Source organism: Ursus americanus, chromosome 21 (assembly GCF_024610735.1).
Source record: "Ursus americanus isolate L20-20 chromosome 21, mUrsAme1.1.p, whole genome shotgun sequence".
Lineage (NCBI taxonomy): Eukaryota > Metazoa > Chordata > Mammalia > Carnivora > Ursidae > Ursus > Ursus americanus.
In genome coordinates, this window is record NC_142147.1 from 41,823,185 (window position 1) to 41,841,542 (window position 18,358).

The window sequence follows — 18,358 nt, forward strand, 5'->3', positions numbered from 1 at the left end:
AGTCTACGGGGCGGTGCGTTAGTAGTCCAGCTGTCCAAGCTACCGGCTCTTGGGACTGTTTGTGTCAACGTCCGGGCTTTTCCAGAGTGGGCTACGTTTCTCACAGGCCCTGGGGGAGCTAGTGAACCTCATCCTCCGGTTCATTTTCCGCTAGGCTTGCGGTCACCGTTTTCCGTGTGGTGAGTTGAAGTGACCCGGGTCTGGGTGCGGGAGGAGCTCACCGCGGGAGGTCTGGAGTTTCCCAGGCGCCTAATGAGCAGGTGAAGCAGGAGCGTCGGGCCTTTGTGGGGAAGGTGAGTGTGTGTGTGCGCGTGTGTGTGCGCGCGCGCAATTGTGTGACTGCGTCGGTGTGGGATGTGATCATGAGAGTGTATGTGTCAGAGTGTGTATGTGCGAGCGCGCGCGCTGGGGAGGCCCTGAGTGGTCCAGATTAGGCCCCCTGGGACTGTGTGGGGGCGGAGCCTTTTTTATGACCATGGTCAGTTGTGTCTGTGAGTTGTGTTGTACTCTGATCGAGTGATTCTATCACAGCTCTATTGTGACGGAGTGATTCCATCACAGCTCTATTGTGACCAACCGGAGGCTAATCAGAATTGGCCTAGTGGAGCTTTTTTATTTTTAGGTAAGGTAGAGCTTCATTTTTGAGGTTCTGGTGCTGAGGAATCTGTCTGTGGACAAGATCCCCGTGTGACTCAGTCTGTGCCTGTGAAAGACTTCGAGGCCCTAGTTAACCACGGGGGCTCACTGTTCTAAAGGATGGCCTTTGTTCCGTTCATGCCTTCATCAGTGCACCCTGTATGTATTGTCCAGCCTAGTGCTTAACATATTGAAGGAATAGAGTACATTAAGTGTAGTGTATTCTTGACCCAGTTGTAAGTTCCACTTGGAATTTTTTGTACTGGGTTTTCTTTCACAGCCTCTGTCATTGCACCTTATAACCACACTGTACAGAAATGCTAGTTGCACAAAAATGGCTATCAAAGGGAAGTTGAACTTTTGAGACCTAGAATGAAGGTTACAACTAAAAAGTACCGCCCTGTGTTTATTGTGGCGACGTTAGAGCTGGAATTGCCCCCAAGGCAGGGTCCTGGGAAGACATGATACGGAGGCACCAAGAATAGGATTACTTCCTTTGAATTTTCCCCGTGGCAGCTCCGTGGGGTCAGGTTGCATATTGCAGATCCACAGCATTTTTATAGCTCTGTTGACAGAAAACTGCTGTGAACATAGATTCCAGTCCCAGGCTTCAATGGACCTGAGTTTTCCTTATGATACAGGGAATGATCCAGTCTTTCTCATACTTCCATTAGTGTGTGTTTAATACATATCATGGGGGCTTGCTAGTGATGAGGAAGTGTGTTCTTGTTTAGCCTGTCTGGGCTCCAGGAAGGGCCTGCTATGTTGTGCTTCCCTTTTCCTTCCAATTTTTGCTGTATTCCAAAAGAAGAGCAATGAGAGGAGAACATTGTTATAGTTACACATCTTAAAGCCAAGCTAGAAGTCATTTTGAGCTTTCTCTTTGTTTTATGAAATTTCATTTTTGTTTTTCAGGATATAGAATGACTTCATCTGAACTGCCCTGCCAAATAGTGACTTATACATTTACGTAGAGAAGGTAAATGGTCTCTAGGCCTTCTCTTCCCAGTTAATGATGGTACCATGAGGATGGATCTTCTTTCCCAGTTCCTCATCAAATGCTCTTCCTACAGTTAATTTTCATATAGCCAACACCTCCCCATGTATGCTTTTTGTCATGAGCATTCTTGTGATGCAGAAATAGTCCTTTTTTGCTTTACACGGTGATTTGTTAAGGAAGAGACCAATGTTTAGGTAGAATTATACATTTGATACTTTAGATATTCTTCAGACACATGAGTGGAAAAATGGCAAGGTAGATAGTTTGATTGGTTTCAGTGTACTCTATAATGGTCTCTGAGTCTTGAGCAGGGGTCAGCAGACTTTGACCCAGCAGGCCAAATCCAGCTTGTGTCCTATTTTTTTTTGGCCTGTGAACTAAGACTGGTTTTAACATTTTTCAGTAATTGAAAACATATCAAAAGGAGAGCCATATTTTGACATGTGAAAATTATATTAATTTCAAATTTCAATGTCTACAAATAAAGTTTTGAATTTGGTCAGTTAAAAAGTTTGTGGAAATTTGTTCTCTCTCTTGTTAAATAAGCTCTACATAATATCTTTGATTTTGCCTTTAGGCCTACAAAGCCTAGCATATTTACTATCTGGTCCTTTACAGAAGTTGCTGACCCTTAATTTTAAATCTTAGTTTTGCCATTTAGTATTTGTGGGTTTGGATAATATGTTCAATATCTTTCTATTCCGTAATTTGTTTGTAAAATGCAAGTAATAGTATGGATTTCAAAGGGTTTTATGAGGATTAGGAGAGTTAATATTAATAGGCCACTAGAACAGTGACTGACAATAATAAGTGCTTGAGTTAAAAACATGTTATTATGTGGATAATTTAAGTCCACATTCATAGATAAGGAGCAATGAAAATGAGAAGTTAATTATAATAGGTAGTTGTAAGTAAGAAAATGAGCCATATGCTCAGATGGTCTAAAGCAGGGTGCCTGGGTGGCTCAGTCAGTTAAGTGTCTGCCTTTGGCTCAGGTCATGATTCCAGGGTCCTAGGATCGAGCTCCAGGTCGGGCTCTCTGCTCAGTGGGGAACCTGCTTCTCCCTCTGCCTGCTGCTCTGCGTACTTGTGCTCTCTTTCTCTCTGTCAAATAAATAAATAAAATCTTTAAAAAAATAAAACAGGAATCCTTCACCTTAAATGGTTTGCCTTGCAATTGTATACCCAATTATTGCATATTTATTTTATTAATACATATTTTTCTTGGGGGAAAGTCTATAATTTTATGATACTATCAAAGGTATACATGACCCAAACAAGTTTTGAACCAGTAACTTAGTTATAATAACTTATAATTGGAAGTCAACTTTAGGAGGAGTTTGTCTAAAAATAATTTCCTGTATTATGTAAATATTGTTTATCACATTACATCCAAATTAATATTATATAAATTAAGAGATTCTGATATAAAAAATAAAAAATGTAATGCTATGCAGTATTCATGTTTATGAACAAAAGTACTCAAGAAATTGCTAAATTATAAATATAAAGTTTATTATAGGCATTTCTTAACAATTTTTCAAGGATTATATCCAATATGATACATTAACCAGGCATTCAGTGGAGAAAGGCAATGATAAAGTCACATTTATTAAGCCTCTACTATGGACCAAACAGGTTAGTCTGAAAACGTCACCTGAGTTGTGCTCATTCACAGGGGAATCTTAACATGGAAGTGTCTCATATTGATGAAATAAAGTAGAAGAGGGCACAAGACTTGGTAGGTTTAAGTCGCACTGGTTTTAGTGCTGTTACCAGTTATTTTGCCAGCCTGTGTGCTCACAGTTTACATAATAAGTAGAAGATAGCCCATCCTACAATTCTTTTTAGAAAAATGCTCTAAATGGAATTTGTTGTTCTATATTCCTTTTTTTTTTTTTTTGAAGATTTTATTTATTTATTTGACAGAGAGAGAGACAGCCAGCGAGAGGGAGAACACAAGCAGAGGGAGTGGGAGAGGAAGAAGCAGGCTCCCAGCAGGGAGCCCGATGCGGGGCTTGATCCCAGGACCCTAGGATCACGCCCTGAGCTGAAGGCAGAGGCTTAACAACTGAGCCACCCAGGTGCCCCATGTTGTTCTGTATTCCTAATGATGAAATTAACATGGTCTTCTTGAAAAAAGTACTGATCTAAGTTGAATTTGTAAAACAAAGTTAAAAGTACTCATAATTTTAGGGGTGCCTGGCTGGCTCAGTCAGAAGAGCATGCGACTCTTGATCTTGGGGTTGTGAGTTTGAGCCCCACATTGGGTGTATAGATTACTAAAAAATAAATAAGCTTTAAAAAAGTACTCATAATTTTAGCATCCAGAAATAGTCACTAATATTTTGGTGTACATTCTTCTAAAGTTTTCCTTGTAGGTATGTTTATGATTTTGTGCTTTTAAAAAAATTTACAAGAATTAGTCATTAAAATAAGACCTCTTAGATTGAAGAAGGAATACAGTCCAATCACTGGTTTTGTTACACCTCCATGTCTGTAGTGTCAAATGACCAAACTAAAACAATTTAGTGATGAGTTTGATGTTTTTATTCAAAGGAAAACAATCCATGGATTGGGGGAGTACTGTGCCTCACATGCAATGTAACACTCTTCTGGAGGGATTTTGGGCAAGAGAGTTTTCTAGAATGTTAGAAGACGCAACACAGAAATGGTATGATTGGATAAGAGGTCAGGGATTTCTTTAAAACACTAGTAGGTCTTATTTTTTAGGGTAAGATAAGCTAGCTTAAGCTGAGATGAAGGATTGTGCTTGATATACGTAAGGTTTCCTTGACAGGTGTATCCTGTAAGTGCAGACTGACTAACGTTTAGATTTGTGATGTGGGCCAGGCCACTAGGGCGGCCTCCATTTTCTGGGTTTTGATATACAAATTAATTTTATCAGTTGGTATAAGAAGGAAGGGACAATGATGCCCAACCGATGTGACAAACCTTTTGACTATTTGTACCTTTTGGAATATATAGATATCAATTTATGAATAATTCCAGGAGAACAAATTATCAGGTAAGGGTACTCAGAACTTTCTTTTTTTCTTTTCTTTTCTTTCTTTCTTTCTTTCTTTCTTTCTTTCTTTCTTTCTTTCTTTCTTTCTTTCTTTCTTTCTTTCTTTCTTTCTTTCTTTCTTTCTTTCCTTCCTTCCTTCCTTCCTTCCTTCCTTCCTTCCTTCTTACAGATTTAGATAACTTTCACAAGATAGTACTAATATCAAGAGCAAGTGTCTTAGGAGTCTACATTTTATAAATTACACTGACAAGTTTGGATTTATAATTTCAAATAACAGAATTATATGTTAGTAGTTATAAATATACATAAAAGTCTGGGTTAGGCAGGGGACAAGATTGAGTTTTTTTGTTAATATTTTCACTTTGTTACTTGAGTGGGTCAGATTCTCTGAGCTAGTTTTATGAGAAAGAGTGGTGACTCTGTAGCTGCTGTCCTTTTTTTTCTGAAACTGTCTGTGGTAATGTTGTTAGTGAAGACTATATTTTCGAGCTGTGCTCTGTAATATATTAACATTATAAGGAAGAGAAGCCTAAGAAGCTCAAATTTCAATCTCAAAAAATGGTAAGAACTGAAGAGAACTTCCTTTAAAAAAAGTGGATTATAGAGCATGAAATAGTTTTTTCATCATCAATAAAAAATAGATAATATTTTGTTTCTTTTCAGTTAATCCTGACAACTGACAGGTGGCAGGTACTATTGTTTCTCTCATTTTATAAGGAAATCTAGGCAGAGCAGATAAAGTGCTTACTAAGGCACACAGTAACTTCCAGAGATAAGATTGGCAAACTGAGCTTGTTCTTACTTATGACTCTAAATTTTTTATTTTATTTTTTATTTTTTTAAGGTTTTTTTATTATATTATGTTAGTCACCATACAGTACATCCATAGTTTCTGATGTAAAGTTCAATGATTCATTAGTTGCGTATTAACACCCAGTGCACCATGCAATATGTGCCCTCCTTACTACCCATCACCAGCCTATCCCATTCCCCCACCCCCTTCCCCTCTGAAGCCCTCAGATTGTTTCTCAGAGTCCATAGTCTCTCATGCTTCATTCCCCCTTCTGATTACCCCCCCATTTCTTTAAACCTTTCTTCCCCTACCGATCTTCCTAGTTCTTATGTTCCATAGATGAGAGAAATCATATGATAATTGTCTTTCTCCGCTTGACTTATTTCACTTAGCATTATCTCCTCCAGTGCCGTACATGTTGCAGCAAATGTTGAGAAATCGCTCTTTCTGATAACTGAGTAATATTCCATTGTATATATGGACCACAACTTCTTTTTTTTTTTTAAAGATTTTATTTATTTATTCGACAGAGATAGACACAGCCAGCGAGAGAGGGAACACAAGCAGGGGGAGTAGGAGAGGAAGAAGCAGGCTCGTAGCAGAGGAGCCTGATGTGGGGCTCGATCCCGTAACGCCAGGATCACGCCCTGAGCCGAAGGCAGACGCTTAACCGCTGTGCCACCCAGGTGCCCCTGGACCACAACTTCTTAATCCAGTCATCTGTTGAAGGGCATCTCGGTTCCTTCCACGATTTAGCTATTGTGGACAATGCTGCTATGAACATTGGGGTGCATATGGCCCTTCTCTTCACTACGTCTGTATCTTTGGGGTAAATACCCAGTAATTCAATGGCTGAATCATAGGGTAGCTCAATTTTTAACTTTTTAAGGGACCTCCACACTGTTTTCCAGAGGGGCTGTACCAACTTGCATTCCCACCAACAATGTAGGAGGGATCCCCTTTCTCCACATCCTCTCCAGCAATTGTTGTTTCTTGCCTTGTCAATTTTAGCCATTCTAACTGGCATAAGGTGGTATCTTAGTGTGGTTTTGATTTGAATTTCCCTGATGGCTAATGATTTTGAACACTTTTTCATGTGTCTGTTAGCCATTTGTATGTCTTCATTGGAAAAGTGTCTGTTCATATCTTCTGCCCATTTTATGATTTATTTGTTTCTCGCGTATTGAGTTTGAGAAGTTCTTTGTAGATCTTGGAGACCAGACTTTTATCTGTGGCATCATTTGCAAATATATTCTTCCATTCCGTGGGCTGTCTCTTAGTTTTTTTGACTGTTTCCTTGGCTGTGCAGAAGCTTTTTATCTTGATGAAGTCCCACAAGTTCATTTTATCCTTTATTTCTCTTGCCTTTGGAGATGTGTCATGAAAAAGGTTGCTTTGGCCGATGTCGTAGAGAGTGCTGCCTATGTTCTCCTCTAGGATTTTGATGGATTCCTGTCTCACATCGAGGTCTTTCATCCATTTGGAGTTTATCTTTGTGTATGGTGTGAGAGAGTGGTCAAGTTTCATTCTTTTGCATGTAGCTGTCCAGTTTTCCTAGCACCATTTCTTGAAGAGACTGTCTTTTTTCCACAGGATGTTTTTTCCTGCTTTATCAAAGATTAGTTGCCCAAAGAGCCGAGGGTCCATTTCTGGGTTCTCTCTTCTGTTCCATTGGTCTATTGTCTGTTTTTGTGCCAGTAAGATGCTGTCTTTGTGATCACAGCTTTGTAGTACAGCTCGAAATCTGGCATTGTGATGCCCCCAGCTTTGTTTTTCCTTTTGAACAGTTCCTTGGCGATTCGGGGCCTTTTCTGGTTCCATACAAATTTATGGACTATCTGTTCCAGTTCTCTGAAAAATGTCCTCGGTATTTTGATCAGGATAGTATTGAAAGTGTAGATTGCTCTGGGTAGCATGGACATTTTAACTATGTTAATTCTTCTGATCCATGAGGGTGGAATATTTTTCCATCTTTTTGTGTCTTCCTCAATGTCTTATAAGAGTGATTTATAGTTTCTAGAATATAGGTCCTTTACGTCTCTGGTTAAGTTAATTCTAAGGTAACCTATGGTTTTTGGTGCTATTGTAAATGGGATGGATTCCCTAATTTCTCTTTCTTCAGTCTCATTATTCGTGTATAGAAATGCAACTGATTTCTGAGCATTGATTTTGTATCCCGCCACATTACTGAATTGCTCTATAACTTCTAATAGTTTGGGGCTGGATTCTTTTGGGTTTTCCATATAGAGTATCATGTCATCTGCGAAGAGAGACAGTTTGACTTCTTCTTTGCCGATTTGCATGCCTTTTATCCCTTTTTGTTGTCCAATTGATGTTGCAAGGACTTCTAGTACTATGTTGAATAATAGTGGCGAGAGTGGGCATCCTTGTCGTGTTCCTGATCTTAAGGGAAAGGCTTTCAGCTTTTCCCCATTGAGAATGATATGTGCTGTAGGCTTTTCATAGATGGTTTTTATGAGATTGAGGAATGTACTCTCTATCCCTACACTCTGAAGGGTTTTAATCAGGAAAGGATGCTGTATTTTGTCAAATGCTTTTTCTTTTTTTTTTTTTTTTTAATAATGATTTTTTATTATATTATGTTAGTCACCATACAGTACATCCCCGGTTTTCGATGTAAGGCTCGATGATTCATTAGTTGTGTATAACACCCAGTGCACCATGCAATATGTGCCCTCCTTACTACCCATCACCGGTCTATCCCATTCCCCCACCCCCCTCCCCTCTGTAGCCCTCAGTTTGTTTCTCATAGTCCATAGTCTCTCATGTTTCATTCCCCCTTCTGATTACCCCCCCTTTCTTTATCCCTTTCTTCCCCTACTGATCATTCTAGTTCTTATGTTCCGTAGATGAGAGAAATCATATGATAGTTGTCTTTCTCTGCTTGACTTATTTCACTAAGCATTATCTCCTCCAGTGCCGTCCATGTTGCAGCAAATGTTGAGAACTCGTTCTTTCTGATTGCTGAGTAATATTCCATTGTATATATGGACCACAATTTCTTAATCCAGTCATCTGTTGAAGGGCATCTCGGCTCCTTCCACGATTTAGCTATTGTGGACATTGCTGCTATGAACATTGGGGTGCATATGGCCCTTCTCTTCACTACGTCTGTATCTTTGGGGTAAACACCCAGTAGTGCAATGGCTGGATCATAGGGTAGCTCAATTTTTAACTTTTTAAGGGACCTCCACACTGTTTTCCAGAGTGGCTGTACCAACTTGCATTCCCACCAACAATGTAGGAGGGATCCCCTTTCTCCACATCCTCTCCAACAATTGTTGTTTCTTGCCTTGTCTATTTTTGCCATTCTAACTGGCGTAAGGTGGTATCTCAGTGTGGTTTTGATTTGAATTTCCTTGATGGCTAATGATTTTGAACATTTTTTCATGTGTCTGTTAGCCATTTGTATGTCTTCATTGGAAAAGTGTCTGTTCATATCTTCTGCCCATTTTTTGATTTGTTTATTTGTTTCTCGTGTATTGAGTTTGAGAAGTTCTTTGTAGATCTTGGATACCAGTCCTTTATCTGTAGCATCATTTGCAAATATCTTCTCCCATTCCGTGGGCTGCCTCTTAGTTTTTCTGACTGTTTCCTTGGATGTGCAGAAACTTTTAATCTTGATGAAGTCCCATAAATTCATTTTATCTTTTGTTTCTCTTGCCTTTGGGGATGTATCATGAAAAAGGTTGCTTTGGCCGATGTCGTAGAGGTTGCTGCCTATGTTCTCCTCTAGAATTCTGATGGATTCCTGTCTCACATCGAGGTCTTTCATCCATTTGGAGTTTATTTTTGTGTATGGTGTGAGATAGTGGTCAAGTTTCATTCTTTTGCATGTAGCTGTCCAATTTTCCCAGCACCATTTATTGAAGAGACTGTCTTTTTCCCACCAGATGTTTTTTCCTGCTTTATCAAATATTAGTTGCCCAAAGAGCCGAGGGTCCATTTCTGGGCTCTCTATTCTGTTCCATTGGTCTATGTGTCTGTTTTTGTGCCAGTACCATGCTGTCTTTGTGATCACAGCTTTGTAGTACAGCTCAAAATCCGGCATTGTGATGCCCCCAGCTTTGTTTTTCCTTTTCAACAGTTCCTTGGAGATTCGGGGTCTTTTCTGGTTCCATACAAATTTAAGGACTATTTGTTCCAGTTCTTTGAAAAATGTCCTCGGTATTTTGATTGGGATAGCATTGAAAGTGTAGATTGCTCTGGGTAGCATGGACATTTTAACTATGTTAATTCTTCCGATCCATGAGCATGGAATATCTTTCCATCTTTTTATGTCTTCCTCAATGTCTTTTAAGAGTGATTTATAGTTTCTAGAATAAAGGTCCTTTACGTCTCTGGTTAAGTTAATTCCAAGGTAACGTATGGTTTTTGGTGCTATTGTAAATGGGATGGATTCCCTAATTTCTCTTTCTTCGTTCTCGTTATTCGTGTATAGAAATGCAACTGATTTCTGAGCATTGATTTTGTATCCCGCCATGTTACTGAATTGCTCTATAACTTCTAATAGTTTGGGAGTGGCTTCTTTTGGGTTTTCCATATAGAGTATCATGTCATCTGCGAAGAGAGACATTTTGACTTCTTCTTTGCCGATTTGAATACCTTTGATCCCTTTTTGTTGTCTGATTGCTGTTGCAAGGACTTCTAGTACTATGTTGAATAATAGTGGCGAGAGTGGGCATCCTTGTCGAGTTCCTGATCTTAAGGGAAAGGCTTCCAGCTTTTCCCCATTGAGAATAATATTTGCAGTAGGCTTTTCATAGATGGCTTTTATGAGATTGAGAAATGTACCTTCTATTCCTACACTCTGAAGAGTTTTAATCAGGAAAGGATGCTGTATTTTGTCAAATGCTTTTTCGGCATTGATTGAGAGGATCATATGGTTCTTGAGTCTTTTCTTGTTGATATGATGTATCACGCTGATTGATTTGCGAATATTGAACCACGCTTGCATCCCAGGTATGAATCCCACTTGATCGTGGTGGATAATCCTTTTAATGAACTGTTGGATTCTATTATCAAGTATCTTGTTGAGGATTTTGGCGTCCATATTCATTAGGGAAATCGGTCTGTAATTCTCCTTTTTGAGGGGGTCTTTGCCTGGTTTGGGGATCAAGGTAATATTGGCCTCATAGAATGAGTTTGGTAGCTTTCCTTCTGTTTCTATTTTTTGAAATAGCTTTAGGAGAATAGGTATTATTTCTTCTTTGAATGTTTGGTAGAATTCCCCAGGAAAACCGTCCGGGCCTGGAGATTTGTTATTTGGAAGGTTGTTTATCACTGACTCAATTTCTTCATAATTAATTGGCCTGTTTAAGAAATCAATTTCTTCCTGTTTCAATCTTGGTAGTTTATAGGTTTCCAGGAAGGATTCCATCTCTTCCAGATTGCTTAGTTTATTGGCATATAGCTGTTGATAAAAATTTCTAATAATCCTTCCAATTTCAATGGTGTTCGTTGTGACCTCTCCTTTTTCATTCATAATTTTAATAATCTGGGTCCTTTCTCTTGTCTTTTGGATAAGTCTTGCCAGTGGTCTGTCAATTTTATTGATTCTCTCCAAGACCCAGCTTTTAGTCCTGTTGATCTGCTCTACTGTACTTCTGGTTTCTGCTTGATTGATTTCAGCTTTAATTTTGGTCAACTGCTTCCTTGTGCGTGGATTAGGCCCGTCCCTCTGTTGCTGTTCCAGCTTTTTGAGGTGAGAATATAAAAACTGCATTTTAGATTTTTCTATTCTTTTGAGTGAGGCTTGGATGGCTATGTATTTTCCCCTTAGGACTGCCTTTGCAGTATCCCATAGGTTTTGGACTGTTGTATTTTCATTCTCATTGGTCTCCATAAATTGTTTAATTTGATTTTTGATTTCCTGGTTTATCGAGTCATTCCTGAGCAGGATGGTTCTTAATCTCCAAGTGTTTGAGTTTCTTCCAAATTTTTCCTTGTGGTTGAGTTCCAATTTCAGAGCGTTGTGGTCTGAGAATATGCAGGGGATAATTTCAATCTTTTGGTATCGGCTGAGACCTGTTTTGTGTCCCAGAACATGGTCTATTCTTGAAAATGTTCCATGGGCATTAGAATAGAATGAGTATTCTTTGGTTCTGGGGTGTAGTGTTCTATATATATCTAAGAGGTCCAACTCGTCGAGTATGGCATTCAAAGCCTTTGATTCTTTGCTTAGTTTTTGCCAGGGTGTTCTGTCTATTTCTGAGAGTGGAGTGTTGAGGTCCCCTACTATTAATGTATTTTTATCTATGTGTGTCTTTATTCTGGTTAAGAGTTGGCTTGTGTATCTTGCTGCTCCCCTGTTGGGGGCATATATATTTATAATTGTCATATCCACTTGTTGAATACTTCCTTTAAGAATAATATAGTGCCCTTCTGCGTCTCTAACTATAGTCTGTAGTTTAAAATCCAGTTTAACTGATATGAGAATTGCTACCCCAGCTTTCTTTTGAGGTCCATTTGCGTGAAAGATGGTACTCCATCCCCTTACTCTCAGTCTGAATGCATCTTTGGGTTCGAAATGAGTCTCTTGTAGGCAGCAAATGGATGGGTCATTTCTTTTTATCCAATCTGCAACCCTGTGGCGTTTTAAGCAAGAATTTAAACCATTAATGGTTGCTAGATTAGGGAAGTTTTCAGCTACAATTTGTTCAAATATCTCTTCTAGACCTCTGTTTTTCTCCACCCCCTCGGGGATGCCGATGATTCTAACATTGGATCGTTTCGTTGAGTCAGTAATCTCCCGTAGCCAACATTCGTGGGCGTGGATTTTTTTAAGACCATCTTCTATTTTTATTTTTTCCTCTATTAACCCATCCTCCAATTCACTAACCCTTTCCTCCGCTTCGGTGACCCTGGCCATCAGAGCCTCTAGTTTTGCCTGCATTTGGCTCATAGGATTTTTAATTTCTGTCAAATTCGCTCTCATTTCCACCCTTAGGGATTCTATATTCTCAGTAACATTTTCCTGAATACTTTTTTCAAGTCTACTCATTATCTTGACCATTGTTACTCTGAATTCCATTTCTGATAATTTGGTTACATCCATATCCGTTACTTCTGTGGCAGAGGCCACTGACTCACTGTCTTTTCTTTGCTGGGGGGGGGCTTCTCCTTCTTGTCATTCTGATGAGGGGAGGTTGCGGGGTTGTCCAGAGCCCAAAATTATTGACTGGGTCCCAGGCCGTGCCCCTTGTTTTATATGGATCTTAGAGGTGTGGGCTTCTTCTTTAAAGATTTTATTTATTTACTTATCTGAGAGAGGGAGATAGACAGTCAGCAAGAACGGAACAGAAGCAGGGGAGTGAGAGAGGAAGAAGCAGGCTCCCAGCGGAGGAGCCCAATGAGGGACTCCTTTCCGGAACGCTGGGATCATGCCCTAAGCCGGAGACAGGCGCTCAATGACTGCGCCACCCAGGCGCCTCGGGTTGTGGGCTTCTTGATTTTTCAGCCTGCCTTCTGGGGGAGGGGCCTGCCGCGCCGATACTCAGGCAACCCTGTTTGGTTAGAGTCTCCGTGTCCCCTGCGAGGGAGGATGGGGATGGGCGCTCTCTGGGCCGGTATTTCCAGGCTTTTGTTCTCTGGCGGCTTTCCCTGGCGGCCGGCTATGCCTCTTCTGAGGGTCAGAGCAGCAGAGGCTGCCTTGTGACAGAACAGAGGGATTGCGGCCCGTTCTCCACTGATGTTCTGGCCACTTTTACTCTATTACTGTTGGTGCTGCTCAACCCTGCAGCGTCCTGGGATGTGCGCACCAACTCAACGTCCCTGCCCTCACTTCCAGGGCCGGCGCGTCTCTGTCCTTTGTGTTTCTAATGCCGCCAGCCACCGGCCGCCCTGCGCGCTCCCGGGTCTCCCGGTCTCAGTCTATGCCCGGTGAGCACACCTCGATTCCGGAGTTTCGGGAGAAGCCTGGTGGCGCGCGCACCCGGTTCAGGGTCTCAGTCTGCTGTTTCGCGGGTGCCGACCGCGAGTCCACCCGCTCCCCTGTGCAGGTGGCCCGCCAGCCGCCAGCCGCCCCGCGCGCGCTCCGGGAGCTCCCGGTCTCAGTTGGATCCCGTGAGCACACCAGGATTCCGGTGTTCCGGGAGATGCCTGGTGGCTCGGGTTCACGGCTCACCGGTCTCAGTCCGCTCTCTCGCGGGTGCCCTCTGTGAGTCCGCCCGCTCCCCCGTGCAGGTGGCTGCCGCTTCACGGCGCCCAAACGTGGCGGCTCCCTCCCCCTTCCGTTTATCTCCCGATATCTGTGCATGGTTTACAGCTCCCCTCTTCGTACCTCAATACTCAGCGCTGGAGATGTTCATTTGTAGAGATCCAGATGCATCATCCTGCGTCTCAGGCTGATTCCGTGGTTATTTAGGCTGGTCTGGTACCTATCCAGCTCGACTCAGGGGACCGGCTGAAAAAGGGGTCCCCTACTCCTCCACCATCTTAACTCCCTCCTCAAATGCTTTTTCTGCATCTATCAAGAGAATCATATGATTTCTGAATTTTTCTTTCTGGATAAAATCTAAGACCCCGTTCGATTTGCGATTGTTGAACCACCCTTGCATCCCAGGGATGAATCCCACTTGGTCATGATGGATAATCCTTTTAATGTACTGTGGATTCTATTAGCCAGGATCTTGTTGAGGATTTTGGCGTCCATATTCATTAGGGAAATCGGTCTGTAATTCTCCTTTTTGATGGGGTCTTTGCCTGGTAGGGGGATCAAGGTAATATTGGCCTCATAGAACGAGTTTGGTAGCTTTCCTTCTGTTTCTATTTTTTGAAACAGCTTTAGGAGAATAGGTATTATTTCTTCTTTGAATGTTTGGTAGAATTCCCCAGGAAAACCATCCGGGCCTGGAGTTTTGTTTTTTGGAAGGTTGTTTATCACTGACTCAATCTCTTCATAATTAATTGGCCTGTTTCAAAAATCAATTTCTTCCTGTTTCAGTCTTGGTAGCTTATAGGTTTCCAGGAAGGCCTCCATCTCTTCCAGGTTGTTTAATTTATTGGCATAAAGCTGTTGATAAAAGCTTCTAATAATCCTTCCAATTTCATTGGTTTTGGTTGTGACCTCTCCTTTTTCATTCATAATTTTATTAATTTGCGTCCTTTCTCTATTCTTTTGGATAATTCTTTCCAGTGGTCTGTCAATTTTATTGATTCTCTCAAAGAACCAGCTTCTAGTCCTGTTGATCTGCTTTACTGTACTTCTGGTTTCTAATTCATTGATTTCTGCTCTAATCTTGGTCAACTGCTTCCTCGTGCGTGGATTAGGCCTGCCCCTCTGTTGCTGTTCCAGCTTCTTGAGGTGAGAATATAAAAACTGCATTTTAGATTTTTCTGTTCTTTTGAGTGAGGCTTGGATGGCTATGTATTTCCCCCTTAGGACTGCGTTTGCAGTATCCCAAGGTTTTGGACCGTTGTGTTTTCATTCTCGTTGGTCTCCATAAATTGTTTAATTTGATTTTTGATTTCCTGGTTTATCGAGTCATTCCTGAGCAGGATGGTTCTTAATCTCCAAGTGTTTGAGTTTCTTCCAAATTTTTCCTTGTGGTTGAGTTCCAATTTCAAAGCGTTGTGGTCTGAGACTATGCAGGGAATAATTTCCGTCTTTTGTTATCAGTTGAGACCTGTTTTGTGTCCCAGAACATGGTCTATTCTTGAGAATGTTCCATGGGCATTAGAATAGAATGAGTATTCTGTTGTTCTGGGGTGTAGTGTTCTATATATGTCTATGAGGTCCAACTCATCTAGTATGGCATTCAAAGCCCTTGTTTCTTTGTCGATTTTTTGCATGGGTGTTCTGTCTATTTCTGATAGTGGAGTGTTGAGGTCCCTACTATTAACGTATTTTTATCTATATGTCTCTTTATTGTGGTTAAGAGTTGGCTTGTGTATCTTGCTGCTCCCTTGGTGGGGGCATATATATTTATAATTGTCATATCCACTTGTTGGATACATCCTTTAAGAATAATATAGTGCCCTTCTGTGTCTCTAACTATAGTCTTTAGTTTAAAATCCAATCTGTCTGATATGAGAATTGCTATCCCAGCTTTCTTTTGAGGTCCCTTGCGTGAAAGATGGTATTCCATCCCTTTACTTTCAGTCTGGATGTATCTTTAGGTTCAAAATGAGTCTCTTGTAGACAGCAAATGGATGGGTCATGTCTTTTTATCCAATCTCCAATCCTGTGGCGATTTATGGGAGCATTTAGGCCATATATTGAGACTGACTATTGAGAGATATGATTTTAATGATGCCATGTTGCCAGTAAAGCCTTTGTTTCTATAGATTGTGACTTTCTGTTCTGTATCACTCTTGGGGCCTTTTTACTTTTATAGAACCCCCCTTAATATCTCTTGTAGGGCTGGTTTCGTGGTTACGAAATTGGTCAATGACTGGCGATTCTGGAAGGTCTTTATTTCTCCATCAATTCTGAATGACAGCTTTGCTGGATAAAGGATCCTTGGCTGCATGTTTTTCTCTGAAAGAGCTTTAAAAATGTCCCCCCAACCCTTTCTCTCATTCCAGGTCTGTGTAGACAGGTCTGACGTAATTCTGATACCTTTGCCTTGGTATGTGAGAAATTTCTTTGCCCTGGCCGCTTTCAATACTGTATCCTTGGATCTAATATTTGCGAAATGCACTATGCCATGACGTGGTGTAGGTTTGTCGTGGTTGAGCTTGGGAGGGGTCCTCTCTGCCTCTTGGACATGAATGTTTGTTTCCCTTGCTGGATAGGGATGTTTTCAGCTACAATTTGCTCAAATATCTCTTCTAGACCTCTGTTTTTCTCCACCCCCTCGGGGATGCCGATGATTCTGACATTGGAACGTTTCATTGAGTCAGTAATGTCCCGTAATCTACATTCCTGAGCGTGGATTTTTTTGAGTCCAGATTCTATTTTACCTTTTTCTTCTACTAACCCATCCTCCAATTCGCCAATACGTTCTTCTTCCCCATTCACCCTGGCCGTCAGATCCTCTGGTTTTGACTGCATTTGGCTCATAGAATTTTTAATTTCTGCCAGATTCGCTCTCATTTCCGCCCTTAGAGATTCTATATTCTCATTAACATTTTTGTTAATACTTTTTTCAAGTCTACACATCATCTTGACCATTCTTACTCTGAACTCCATTTCTGATAATTTGGTTATATCCACATCCATTAGTTCTGTGGCAGAGGCCACAGACTCATTGTCTTTTCTTTGCTGGGAGGGGATTTCTCCTTCTCGAAATTCTGATGAGTTGAGGGTGCGGGGTTGTCCAGAGCCCAAATTATTGACAGGGACCCAGGCCGTGCGCCCTTGTTTTATAGGGATCTTAGGGATGTGGGCTTCTTGATTTTTCGCCTGCCTTCTGGGGGAGGGGCCTGCTCTGCTGATACTCAGGCAACCCTGTTTGGGTAGAGTCTCCGTGTCCCCTGCGACGGGGGATGGGGATGGGCACACTGTGAGCAGGTATTTCCAGGCTTTTGTTCTCTGGCGGTTTTCCCTGGCGGTTTGCTGTACCTCTTCTGAGAGTCAGAGCAGCAGTGGCCGAATCTCAGCCTCTGTCTCAGAACAGAGGGATCGCGGACCGTTCTCCACTGATGTTCTAGCCACTTTAACTCTGTTACTGTTGGTGCTGCTCAACCCTGCAGTGTCCCTGGATGTGCGCCCCACACCCGATGTCCCAGCCCTCACTTCCAGGGCCGGCGCATCTCTGTCCTTGCACCGCCAGCCGCCAGCTGCCCCTGCGCGCTCCCGGAGCTCCTGGTCTAGTCTGGTTCCAGTGAGCGCACCAGAGTTCCGGTTTCAGTCTGGTGGCGCGGGCTCCCGGCTCACGGTCTCCGTCTGTTCTCTCACGGGTGCCGTCCGAGAGTCCTCCCGCTCCCCAGTGCAGGTGGCTACCGCTTCCCGGCGCTTAACGCGGCAGCTCCCTCCCCCTTCTATTTATCTTCCGATATCTGTGCGCGGTTTCTCACGGCTCCCCACTTCGTACCTCAATACTCAGCTCTGGAGATGTTCATTTGTAGAGATCCAGATGTATGTTCCTGCGTCTCAGGCTGATTCCGTGGATATTCAGGATGGTTGAACCCTTTTTATTGAACAGAGCAATTTTATCCAATTTCCATTTGGCACAAGCTTGTGTGTTAAGGCTGAAATAGCTCATGGTCAGGCTTCAGCTTAAGAGTCAGGTCTAGGAGGGAGGCCTGGGTGGCTCAGTCAGTTAAGCATCTGCCTTCATCCCAGGGTCCTGGGATCAAGTTCTGCATTGGGCTTCTTGCTCAGCAGGGAGCCTGCTTTTCCCTCTCCCTGCTGTTCCCTCTACTTGTGCTCTCTCTCTTAGAAATAAATGAATAATTTTTTTTTTTTTTAAGAGTCTGGTCTAGGCAATTAGAATGTATGAATTCAGGATTCAAAAAAAAAAAAAGCCAGTGGTTTTTCTTTGGCAACAGAAAAGCGTAGACTGCTTGTTTTGTCAATCATAGAGTCTAAATTGACCCACTCGAAAATATGCACATTAACCCAAATGTCCATCAGATGATAAATGGATAAATAAAATGTTGTATATCCATACAATGGAATATTATTCAGCCATTAAAAAAGAGTGATTCATTCTACAACATAGATGAACCTTGAAAAATCATACTCAGTGAATGAAGCCAGACACAAAAGGCCACATACTGTATGATTTCATTTATATGAAGTATTCAGAATAGGTAAAACCACAGAGACAGAAAATAATTAGTAGTTGTAAGGGGCTGGGGAGAGGGAAGAATGGGGAGTGACTGCTAATGGTTATAGTGTTTCTTTTGGGGATGGTGAAAATGTTCTGGAATTAGTGGTAATGTTTGCACAACTTCGTGAATATACTAAAAACTACTGATTGTACACTTAAAG

The 18,358-nt window shown here is 41.6% G+C and overlaps 1 protein-coding gene across 8 annotated transcripts in view; it reads left to right on the forward strand.

The window, feature by feature from the left end:
• Positions 1–18,358, forward strand: part of ZNF529 (zinc finger protein 529) — a 74,027-nt gene continuing 55,669 nt past the window's right edge. For 2 of the 8 annotated variants that reach the window (XM_087871081.1, XM_087871089.1), the window contains exons 1-2: positions 1–293; positions 1,552–1,615. The gene's annotated coding sequence lies outside the window, so the exon portion shown is untranslated. Of the gene's footprint in view, positions 1,616–18,358 lie in introns of all 8 variants that reach the window. The other 6 variants (XM_087871082.1, XM_087871090.1, XM_087871083.1 and 3 more) reach the window with 5 other exon arrangements.